The following is a 12,086-nucleotide window of genomic DNA, read 5'->3' as shown; positions in this document are numbered from 1 at the left end:
TTAGTGAATTTTTAAAAGATTTTTTTACAATTTTTTTACTTTTTAGGTGTATTTATGTTAGGTGTGTCTAAAAAGTAAAAAAATTGCTTAAAATATTAAAAAAATTCAATAAAAACAAAAAAAATGGAAAATAAAAAAGTAGAATTTTCTGAAAAGTGTTTTTTGAAAAGTGGAAACAAGCAAGGTGGGGATTTGGAATGATTTTGAATAAACCTAGGGTTTTGATGTAAAATCAAAAGAGGGGTTTTCAAATGAATGTATTGGAAATGATTATGGGGATAGATATGTGGTTGTGGTGTGATCAACTTGTTGATTTTAGCACTTGGGATGGATTTGGAAAGAAATTGAGTTTTGCCATAAAATGTCTCAATTAATTATTTTGTATAAATGATTGGAATTAGTACTGAAATTGTGAAATTTGATGGATATGTATATGAATAGTGGAGTTGGATATGCATTACCACTCACCTATGGAAATTTGAATAATTTATCCGTCATAGAGATTGTATATTTATTTTGGGCTATTGGTAGAGTATAGCTATGATTGTTATAGAAATTGCATGAGGATTAGGTGAATTGAAACTAATCTCTTATCCGTTATCATTGAATATGATTATGTTTTAATACATTGTAAATGTATGATGTGTGAGAAGAGAAAGGGGATGTGCTCCATGTTTGGAAGAAGAAAGATGATGGACTTTATTGAATTAAGTTGGCCTATGTGCCCATGGTGAAAGTCCCAAAAATCGTATGTATACATGGGTGTCAGTTCCTGCGGACGAAATATCCGTAAAATGGCAAATGGAAGTATTTGTAAAATGGTTGCGTTGGTTAGAAACCCACTGAGTTGTACCCTCAGTTTGGTTGTTTAAACGAATTGGTGAATGACTTATGAACTGAGATAAAATGAATTGAGGTAACGTGAATTGTGATATAAAGCTTGGCATAGCATGGTTTTGCAAAGGAGTTCTAATTGATTTTATCATGGGCATTGAACATGCATCTCATACTTATATCTTTGTTAAGATTCATATATTGTGTTAGATTGTTTCTACTAGGTTTTGGCTCACTCTATTTGGAAAAAACTATTTTCAGGTGTTGGAGATATGCCTCCGCCAAGACAGTAATTTAGGGAGATTTGGAGCAAGAGCTTCTTTTTGTTGTATTTATTTTGTATAGCCAAGGGCTTTAATTGTATTGAGCTAGACTCATTTTTATTGTAACCAAGTAGTGACCTAGAAAGATGTAAGCCTTTAAGGCATATGAATATCTGTTTAGCTTTCATTCTTTATTACTCCTTGTAACACATGCTGTAAATTCAGGATGAATGATTTATGAATGTATATTGCATGTGTCACCTTTTATCTATTAACTCTGATTAATGAAAGCTTCTTACTTTATTTATATTACATTGTACTAGTGCTTGGAGTTAGAATATTGTAATTATATTTTGGGTGCATTACAATGGCTACTGATATCATGTTCACATCATCACTTGACAACATCTTTCAAATAATATTCATAGTTATATGACAGCTAAATTTTTTACAAACCCTAAACAAAACAACTAGGGTTTGTGAAAATAGTTTTTATTTTTTTATTAGGCACTTGGAGTTGGGCTAAAACTACAACTCTAACTTGTTTTGTGAATTGATATTTTTAGTGATTGACTTTATAACCCCCCCAAATAAAAAAAAAAGCATATAAAAAAATAGAGAGATCAATAATTAATTTTTTTTGGAGTTTGATTCTCTCAATCTCATTTATGTAATAAAGAAATTTCATTAAATATCCAATGACTATAAAATAGAAATATAAATTTTATAATTAATTTAATTTCGAAAAAAATTTTTACTGACTTTTTAGCACTTTAACTAAAATTTTAACTTCTCCAAATAGGCATATGCTTATGTTGTGGGGGTTGAGTTTACACTACAGACGGTGCAGTAAGGCCAAGTTCTCAGACTAAAAGTCTTTATTTAATCACTTATAATTGATTAGGCTTACATATCATATGGCTATAAAATAGAAATGTAAAATTTAAAGCAAGCAAACAAACAAATAAAGATTTAAAAAATATACATATATGGACTGTTGATCCAATAAATGGATATTCCTTGGTAAGGTTTTTTTTTTTTTTGGATGGAGGTCATTCCTTAATCTCTATGCGATGACACAGAGTTTGATAAAATTAGAAGTTAGAAAGCTGAAAATTGAAATTTGAGGGTTAATTTTTTTAGGTTGAAAAGTAATTTGATAAATTTAAGTGCAAAATTAAAATAAATTATTTGATATATAAAAAATAAAATTTATTATTTATTATTTTTAAATTTAATCTTTTCATTTTTAGGTTGCTATAGTGAGGTACTAGTAGTGGCAGAGGGCTGTGGTGGTAGCGATATTGATTGTAATGCTAGTAAGTTAATCCATCATATGTGTTATCAAAACAAAATAAGATTAATTATACTTCAATACTTTTGTACTTTAACTAAAATATCACGTTGGCCTATCCACTTTCAATTGTGATAGTTAACTCTTTCCAACTTAAATTAACCTTTTCATTCGTTTGACTTTTTAGACGGCTCTCATTAGCTAGGTGAATTAATAAGTTCCTTCTCTTCCTTTCACCATGAAATTCCAGATTGCATACAAGTGATGCAAAAGCAATGTTATTTGCAGGCTAACCCGTTTTGGGTGTTAACACAGATAATTGTAACTTGTAAACAGTTTTATAGAGTCACATTTCACTCATTTGTTCTTGATTTAGAGTCGCTTGTTGTTCTGTTCTTTATATTTGAGGTTTGGTCAATTGTATTGTCCTTTATTTCTGCATAATCTTAGTAATTATCTCTACTTAAATTGTTTTATTAATTATATATTGTATTGAAGTAAGTTGTTTCCATCTGATCTGTTAGGTTTTTGTAATTGACAATCTCGTTTGACAAAATTTCTTTCAATTGTAAATTTATTCGCTATTTTGTTTCAGTAAGGATATGAGTGTTTAAATGCGAACTCAACCTGAATTGTGCCTATACAGAGGAGTTTGTGATCTTGAGGCTTACAAGTTTGTCACTTCGCTGACTATGTGCGCTCGAGCGGTGAATAGGAGCATCCAGTACTTTTGCAGAGTGCCTGAACTTTTGGGAAGAAAGTTTTACCACTCGAATGATGAAAGTTGCGCTCGAGCGGTCAACCTATATGTTTTGCACCGCCTGTACTCACATCGCTCGAGCGGTCTTCGCAATTCAATTTACTATAAAGTGTTAAGTTTGCTATTTCTAGGGTTTGAGCCATCTAGAATTTTTGAGAGAAAGAAAAGACAAAGTGTTTCTATTGGAGGCTATTTTATATGAGTTTTCTTGGTGTACGGAAGGTGATCAATTGATCAACGAATTACAGATTATCAAACATCAAGGGTTGTTCTTATTGTTTCATTCACAAAAGGGAGAATTGTTCTTCGGTGGATTCCGGAGAATTTGAGCCTAAAGTTTTGATGGATTCCGGAGTAGCTCATCGTCGTGGATTCAACATCTGCATTGTGGATTCAACGTTGGGTAAGGCAATTCCGAGGTGAAGATGGTAGTGGAAGAGGCACATTGGAGTTGGTTCAATTCGGGCATGGAGTTGGTTCAATTCGGGCATGAATTCGCTAGATAATTGAAGGTATACTTGTGTAATTCTTTTTTTTGTCTTCTTAATAGCTTATTTTGTGACTTTGGCCCGTGATTTTTTTATCACAATTGGAGGCGTTCCAATTGTATTTTTCTCACGTTAAATCGTTATGTCGATTTGTGTTTGATTGTTTGATTAAGATTATTATTTATTATTTAAAAATTCAAATATAATCACAAATTAATATTTCGAGAATTTTTAGATTTTTCATGATCAAATTCAAGTGGTCTTTTTCTTCTTATTATTATTTTTATTTTTTATGGATTTGATTTCAGAATTTATTATTTGTTTATAAAGCCATGTTTCGGAAGGTCTTCGGCGGTGGGTTTTTCTAGAGCATCGAGGTAGGCCTGTTTGGGCCCGGTGGGCATAAACATCATTTTTGAAGAGAGTAAATATATTTAATGAATTTTTTTTTGTTAAAATCAATACTTTACATATGAGTGTTAGATTATGTTAGTTATTCAAATTATTGGTTTTTTTTTCATTTTTTTTATTTAGATGGATAAATTAATTAATTAAAATAATATTTTAGTCAATTAACTTGAGCGGACTTACTTTCCTTTGCGACCCTCCAAAGTTGAAATCTTGACTACCCAAGTTTGTTTTTTATTTTTTTTTATTTTTTTAAACTTGTATAAAAGGAGTTGGGTATTTAAATATATGTACTTCTATTTTAAAAATATAAAGAGTACATATATTTTTTATTTTTTTCGTATCTTGAAAATATCCTTCTGAATTTATTAAACATCACATGGCAATCTACATCTACCAAACAACCAAAAACCTTTCGGCATTCAAACACTTCTAAACATTATAATATGATTATTTTTTTTGTAATAATTCTACTATTGTGACATATTCAATATTTATCTTTTCAATTACCTTCTCATGACCGGCGAGTATTTAAATATCAAACACATTTAAATATTATAATATGATTATTTCTTTATTAATACCGCTTTTGTGACATATTAAATATTTGTCTCTTCCACTACCTTCTCATGAACGGTGAGTAAGAGAAATTTTGTGAGATTCAAATTAAGAAAAATCACGAAAATATATAAAGAAAATAAATATTTTGGCAATTAATCTACTTTGAATGACGGAATGGGAAGACCTAGGATGTAGAAGATCATAACATGAGCGATTCGCCAGATTTGGATTCCTATATATCCCCTCATGGGGTACTTCATTATACGATATATATATACATATATATAATCCATCTGTATAGATAAGATATCATCATCTATATCCAGAAAGTCGTATGCTTTGGAAGAAGCTTGTACAGTTTGGGAAGGGGTTTTGATTGATCAAAAAGAAGAATCTACTTCAACCGATATGCCCTTTGGCACGGCCATACATAACATAGAAATCACACTTGGAAATGGTGGACTATTAGTTAGAGCAGCAGGTACTGTAGCGAAACTGATTACAAAAGAGGGGAAATCGGCCACATTAAAATTACCTTCTGCGGAGGTCCGTTTGATATCCAGAAACTGCTTAGCAACAGTCGGACAAGTAGGGAATGTTGGGGTGAACCAGAAAAGTTTGGGTAGAGCCGGATCTAAGCGTTGGCTAGGTAAGCGTCTTGTAGTAAGAGGAGTAGTTATGAACCCTGTAGACCATCCCCATGTGGGTGGTGAAGGGAGGGCCCCAATTGGAAGAAAAAAACCCACAACTCCTTGGGGTTATCCTGCACTTGGAAGAAGAAGTAGAAAAAGGAATAAATATAGTGATAATTGGATTCTTCGTCGCCGTAGTAAATATAAGATAAAATTGAATTTCTTTCTTTGTCTTTACAAAACAAAAGAAAGACTTTCGTACTTTTCTTCAAATTATGAAAATCTTTCTTTTTTATAAAAAAGAAAAAAATGCGTTGCTCGAAAGAAGATACAACTTCCCAAAGGTGAATGGGGTGAAAACTTGAATTACGCACATACAACTTGGTGGAAAAATAAATAAATATGAAAAATAGAATCAATATAATAAGATGGAAAATTTGTAATGTGAAAACAAGATTTAACATGTGGAAGGATCTGAACATTTTCTTTTTTCTTTCTTTCATTTCCAATTAAATTTAAGGAGAGCACTGAGTTACTTATGTTATAGCACAGTCAGGCAGGCTTATACCATTACACTCACGAGCATAATCTTTGAAATTTTCATTTCTTCACCAGGCTTGGACCATGTCTCTTGAACAATCTTAGTACATATGGCGCAAGACGATTCCACGTATCGAGGTTGGAATGGGATCAGGTGTTTTCACATCTCACTATAGTGCCCGGTTTGTCTTGATTTCCGATTGATGAACAAGAAGGAAAATGGAACTCTTGGATTTTTTTACTCAACCTCGACTACGTGTCCTTTGGACCCTTCGCCCACCCGCCCTAGTGGAAGCAACCTAGCCCCCTATGTTGGTTGCCCCTTTCCCCTTTCTCTAAGAATAAGGTAAGCATTCAAGCCCAACAAGAAAGGTCCCCTTACTATAGATAGGCTAACGCGCCTTATCTTATTAGTAAAGCAACCTTTTGCCTTTATTGAGAAGATATAAAAAAAGAAGAAGCTTACTCACTAAGCAAACGTAGGCTTGGGCTCGAAAGCAACAAGCAACAGATTAAGCAACTTGCGCGAAACTTGAGTTCTCAATAAGGGGCGCGTTAGCGCTTTAGAAAGATTGCAGGGCCTTTTGGCTTTACTGATAACATATATAGGGATTTTCCTAACCTAGGTTAGGGGCGCCCCCTATTAGTCAAGCTTTGATTTGAAGACAACTGAAAAATGGATGCGTGCTACTAGCGCGGCTCGTTTCACTTTTGTTGCAGAGCTCACTATTTTTCATTTTGTTAGGAGTAGGTGCTTGCCCTTAGTTGGTTGGGGGAAGAGGGCATTTCCATCGCGAAGGATTCAATCCAGCCACAGGTTCCCCTACAGGTATCTTGTTATGATTTCACCCCAATCGAAAACCCCACCGTGGTATGCCCCAGTAAGACCACCAAAAGCCTTTGTGGCACAAGTGGTACACAGAAGTCATAGGTGATCATGGGTTCAATGCTTCAGGTGAAACCAATTCCCAGGGTGTGACAAGCAGTGTGTACAAGGTCTGGGTACATATTCATTGCGGTATGCTAATTTGCAATTACTAGCGATTCCAACTTCATGTGCCCGAGTTGCAAAGAACAATTCGAATTGAGGCAATCTTTCCGGATTCGCTCCGCCTTACAGCCTTGCTTCCTCTTGTAGCACGTGTGTGGCCCAACCCATAAGGGCCATGCGAATTTGATGTCATCCCTATCTTCCTCCAGTATATCACTGGCAGTCCTTCGTGAGTGCGGCATGCACCTTTTTGTTTGTTTTGGAGCCGTTTTGGCAAGGCGTACTAAACCCACTACGTACCACACCACCAAGTGACTCCCTTGAATGCCGAGTCTTTCTCTGCTACCAACTCGACATCATCGTCACTTGCAAGATAAGGCCAAAAACTTGACTTTACTAAACAAGCGAAAAAAGCCCTTTCTATATTACTAGTAAAGCACGCTAGCTGCAATCAAGCTAAAGCGCACACTAGAAAGGGATTTGAAAGGCATCTGCTCCCTTCTTACTGATAGCACAGCTACGTGCTGGCACTCAATTAGTAGCGCTGGCATGTCACTCGGCTCACTTCAGTTGCAAAGACTTTATCCTTAGGCGCATGTCTCAATAACACAAAACGAGGGTTTCGCTCGTTATAGGACTTAACCAAACATCTCACGACACAAGCTGATGACAGCCATGCAGCACCTGCATGAAACTTAGTACCATCCCATTGAGGACAGGTTTTGTTGTTCATATGTCAAGGGCTGGTAAGGTTTTTCTCGTTGTATCAAATTAAACCACATGCTCCATCGCTTGTGCAGGCCCCGTCAATTCCTATGAGTTTCAGTCTTGCGACCATACTCCCCAGGCGGAGTGTTTCACGTGTTAGCTGGGTCCCTGATCCGCGTAGACCAAGGGCAAACACTCATCGTTTACAGCATGGACTACTAGGGTATCTAATCATGTTTGCTCCCCATGCTTTCACACCCTAACATTGGTAGGGACCCAGAGAGCTGCCTTCGCTTTTGGCATTCCTTCTTAGATTTAATGGATTTCACCCCTACACACGAAATTCCACTCTCCTCTATTTCACTTAAGTGAATTGGTTTCGAGAGCATTCTGCCAGTTTTTGGCGACTTTCACTTTCAACCCGATTCACCGCCTACGTGCCTTTTATGCCTAGTCATTCTGAAGAACACTTGCCCCTCCTGTCTTACCACAGTTGCTGGCACGGAGTTAGCTGGGGCTTCTTTCTCGAGTCTTATCATGATCGCACACTCGACGAAAGATCTTTACAAGTGGCATTGTCCTTCTTCACTCACGCGATATTGCTGGATCGGGCTTTCGCCAATTGTCCAAGATTCCCCACCGTTGCCCTCCGTGGGAGTCTGGGCCGTGTCTCAGTCCTAATGTGGCTGATCATCCGAAAAGACCAGCTAAGCATCATTGGCTTGGTCAGCCTTTACCTAACCAACTGCCTAATACTACCCAGGCTCATCAAACAACGCTTTTTAGCTTTCTTCAAGATTTGGCCCGAACTTTTTTGCAGATTCCTATGCGTTACACACCTGTTCACCACTTTGTTTTCAACTCTTCCCACTTCTTGGGTGAGACAAGCTACCTTTAGCTAGGAGCCTTTTCTCTTTTTACCTAGCTCCCCGAGAAGAATGTTTGACTTGCATGTGTTAAGCGTATAGCTAGCTTTCCTTCTGAGCCAGGATCAAACTCTTCTTTTGAGTATGATTGGGCCTTGCAGTGGTAGAACCTGGTGAACCGGGCATACTATTTCTGAACCTTCTATGGACCTTGCTTCTCTTATGATTTTTGCTACTTTGTTTAGTTTAGCGATTGATATCTTAGAGAGTCTAAGCCGTACCTTATGACGCCTCTAATCTCGATGAAGGGAAGTGAAACGTAGGAGAGGAAGAAAAGAAAATGAAGCTCTGACAGCATCAGATCAGTAGAAGTGTGAGAAGGGAAAAGGGGGATAAATAAGCAGGAATGGGTTAAGTTCCACCCTTTCCAATATGAATATGAGCTAAGCTAACCGAGTCCTCTCTTCCGTCCTTTATGGAGGAATTCTTAAACCTTTCTTTGCCTTCCCACCGTTTGTACACTCACAGAAGATAGAACTTCAAATGATTGAACTTATGTTTCAACAACTTCTCAATTCAGTTAAGTTAAAGGAGTTCACATCCCTAGCTGACGAATAGCTCAACCAAGGCTTCCTCTTCAAGATTTGACCCACTGCTAGATGTAAGATTGGGCACTACAGCCTTTTCATACTTTCCTCCTAAATTTGATGGATATGCACCTTCCTTGACTTTTACATTGCGAACAGGTGCTTCCAACACAAAACATCCGGAAATAGACTACTCCTATATCTTACGCTAAAATGGAAATATCCTACTCTGAGGCCAAAGAGAGAGACTCACCCTGGTGATGCCAATCCTTGATAACAAGAACACACGAGCACATGACTAAGAGAGAGAAGGGCCTTAAATAGAGAAAAGGAAGAAGTGCACTAACAGGGAAATAGAGAAGTTCGCCCTCCCCACCTACACGAGGGGGATCGCTTTATCCGTTCTGTCTCCTTATTTACGAATACTGCCTGCTAACTAATCTCATTTACTAGCTATTCTATCTTAAGCGACAGGATGATGTAACAGGTAGATAAATTGATACAAGAAGATAGTCTAAACCCCCTAATGCAACCCAATTACCTAAAGCGGGAGAATCATCGCTACATGCCATGCGCATGATAATTAAGCGTAGGATATCTGATCGATTATCCTACGCATAGCTAGGTCTGAGAACCCAAAGGGAAAAGGTCAAGGGTAAATGAAGAGAAGTGCCTAAATAGGTGAGTGAGTTCTGCAGGTGATTTCACCCCAGAGACAATGAGTTCGATCGTTTTCGACATGAATCAAGGGCTGAGGAGCTAAACTGGTATGAAGTGGGGCTTCGAGCGTAGCAAACCAAAGAGAAAGGACAACGGCAGGGGTGAGCCCAAAGGCACGATCTAAAAGGCGGATAATGTTTTAAAATCCAAGAGATCAGACAAAGTGCAGACGCTGTTTCCTATTATACCGAAAGGAAAAAATATATGTTTCTATTAATGAAAAAGACCCGGTTTCGTAACTATAGCTTGATCGATGTGAGACTCCAATACCAGATTCCTTCATCCCAAAGGTGGGATGTCTGGTTGTGTGGATCAAAACTGAATTTTGAAATCACATAGATAGTGGCAGAAACCTGATTGATCAGTGATAGGCTTTCTAACTGAGACCCGAAGCACGCCTTTTCATTAACTCCATGAGAAAGAAAAAGAAAAACCAACGAGAGATCTTTGAGGAAATCAGGAAGGCAAGGCACGCAAGCATCAACCATTTTTGAGCTCGAAGGGGCCTTAAGGTAGCCCACTTTTTTTCATAGACAAAGGAGTTCCATCATGCAAAGCAACATATCTCAACATCGAAGTCAAAGGTGGGCCTGCAGGTCCATCCTAACAACACGAAAAGAAAGCAGACTTGATTGTTTGAGTAGTCTGATATAACATCTACCAATGACAAAAGTAGCCTTTGCCTTATTGAGTTCAAAGAAAAGAACATGAAAGCCAGCACGCTTGGGGAAATAGAAAGACGGTCTTCGGAAGGCCAACGTTGGTTGGGCAATACGATAATCTCGTAGTCAAATCTTTCTTTTTATATCACTGGCTTTCCTGACTTTCAACTGACTCTACTCCCTCTGCTTCTGGAACTTTAAAAGGCTTGGGGGGAGAAACCAAAGCCCCATTCGCCTAGCTATAAGAGCTACTATTAAGAGATGGCGAGATAGAATCCATTCTTAGCTCCCCTAGCGTGTTATAAACCTAAAGGAAAGGAGTTACATCCTACTCCCAATGGAAAGAAGAAAGCCAGCCAAGAAGAGAGCTACTAGCAGCTAGGTAGAGGCACAAGTAACTACGAGAGCTACTAGAAAGGGAAGCACTTAGCACAGTCGGGAGGAAAGACTACCTTCTACCAGAGTGCTCGAGCCAGAGAGAGTTGATGTTTTTTAACGTAGAATTGATGTTCAAAGTAGACTGTCTTCATGCTCAATCAGTAGCAAGTTGACTTCATCCCCGGGGACCGGTCCAGTAGAGGACCCTTTGGGCAGAAACTACTCTGTTATCTTGCATTCCTCATTCGCATTAGAGACAAACAAGCTTCATTATTCGAAAAAGAGCTCTAGAAGTTCAGTTGGTCTTCTCTCATCTCTTAAAATATTTCAAAATCGAGAATTGTGAGACTCGCCCAACCCAGTAAAGGGGCTTGAATCAGTATTTTGTTTAGGGATAAACCTTACTAAGGAAAGGATGAGATATAGCATTAACTCTACTTGTTGGTATTCGTTGGGACACATGCTTGGCTAAGAGTTGTAACTGCTCTAGTTGAGACTGTTGCTAGCTTTCCAGCTACTGGATCACTAAAAGCTAATAATAGGGATCAAAACCTCACTGTCCTTATGAGTGGTAGTTCTACGATTTGAATGTGTTAACATAAAACTATCCTTAGTTCTTAGCCTGGATCCAACTCCTCTATGCTAGTTCCTTCTACCTTTCTTTTTTGATATGGCAAGAAGACCTAATGGAACAAAGCCTTTATAGGAAACCAAGATAGTAGTTCGCCCTCTTGCTCTTAGATTCCTCCTTCGTGTAGTAAGGGTTCAAATAAAATGAATTACAACTAACAGAGGAAAGCAGATAAGCATAGGATAAGTAGTAACTACCTATAGCAGACTGCTTTCACTGGCCTTAGATAACTACCAACACAGAAAGGAAGGGAAGCTCTAGCCCTATAGGAGAAGACAAGAAGATAAAAGATGATAAGACACAATATGCTCGTCTGTGTCTTCTATAACCTTGAAGAAGCCTTAGAAGAACTAGAAAGCCAGCAAGAGAGAACTCACTAGCAATGAAGGTTAGAGACCTTACTCAACTACCAGAACTTTAAGTAAATAAAGCCACATGTAGTTACATCAGACTAACGAGAAAGAAGAAGAGCTAGCTGCTAGCAGCCAGGATAGGGAAAGCTAGCTACTTAGACTAGAAGACACTAAGGGAAATAGAAGCACAGCTAGGAGAGGGATTCCCAATATCCCCTAGGATAGCACTACTAGCTACTCGGGCAAGAGAAAGAGAACTACTGGCATAGGAATGACAACATCCAAGAAGAGAGATAGCTTTATACCCAGCTCGGCGACTAGCTGCCAGCTTCAGTTAGCTTCTTAACTCAGGGAAGCTATTCTAGTAGCTAAGGTAGCTCATAAAGAAGGGCTAGAGAAAAAGCATCTTG

The 12,086-nt window shown here is 37.7% G+C and overlaps 1 pseudogene; it reads right to left on the bottom strand.

Annotated features, from left to right (window-relative positions):
• Positions 1–6,580: 6,580 nt before the first annotated feature.
• LOC145796486 (18S ribosomal RNA) lies at positions 6,581–8,481 on the bottom strand (annotated as a pseudogene).
• Between the last annotated feature and the right edge of the window lie 3,605 nt (positions 8,482–12,086).

This window comes from Camellia sinensis, chromosome 7, assembly GCF_055761805.1.
Source record: "Camellia sinensis isolate YWXY chromosome 7, ASM5576180v1, whole genome shotgun sequence".
Lineage (NCBI taxonomy): Eukaryota > Viridiplantae > Streptophyta > Magnoliopsida > Ericales > Theaceae > Camellia > Camellia sinensis.
This window is presented reverse-complemented; position numbering and strand designations above follow the sequence as displayed.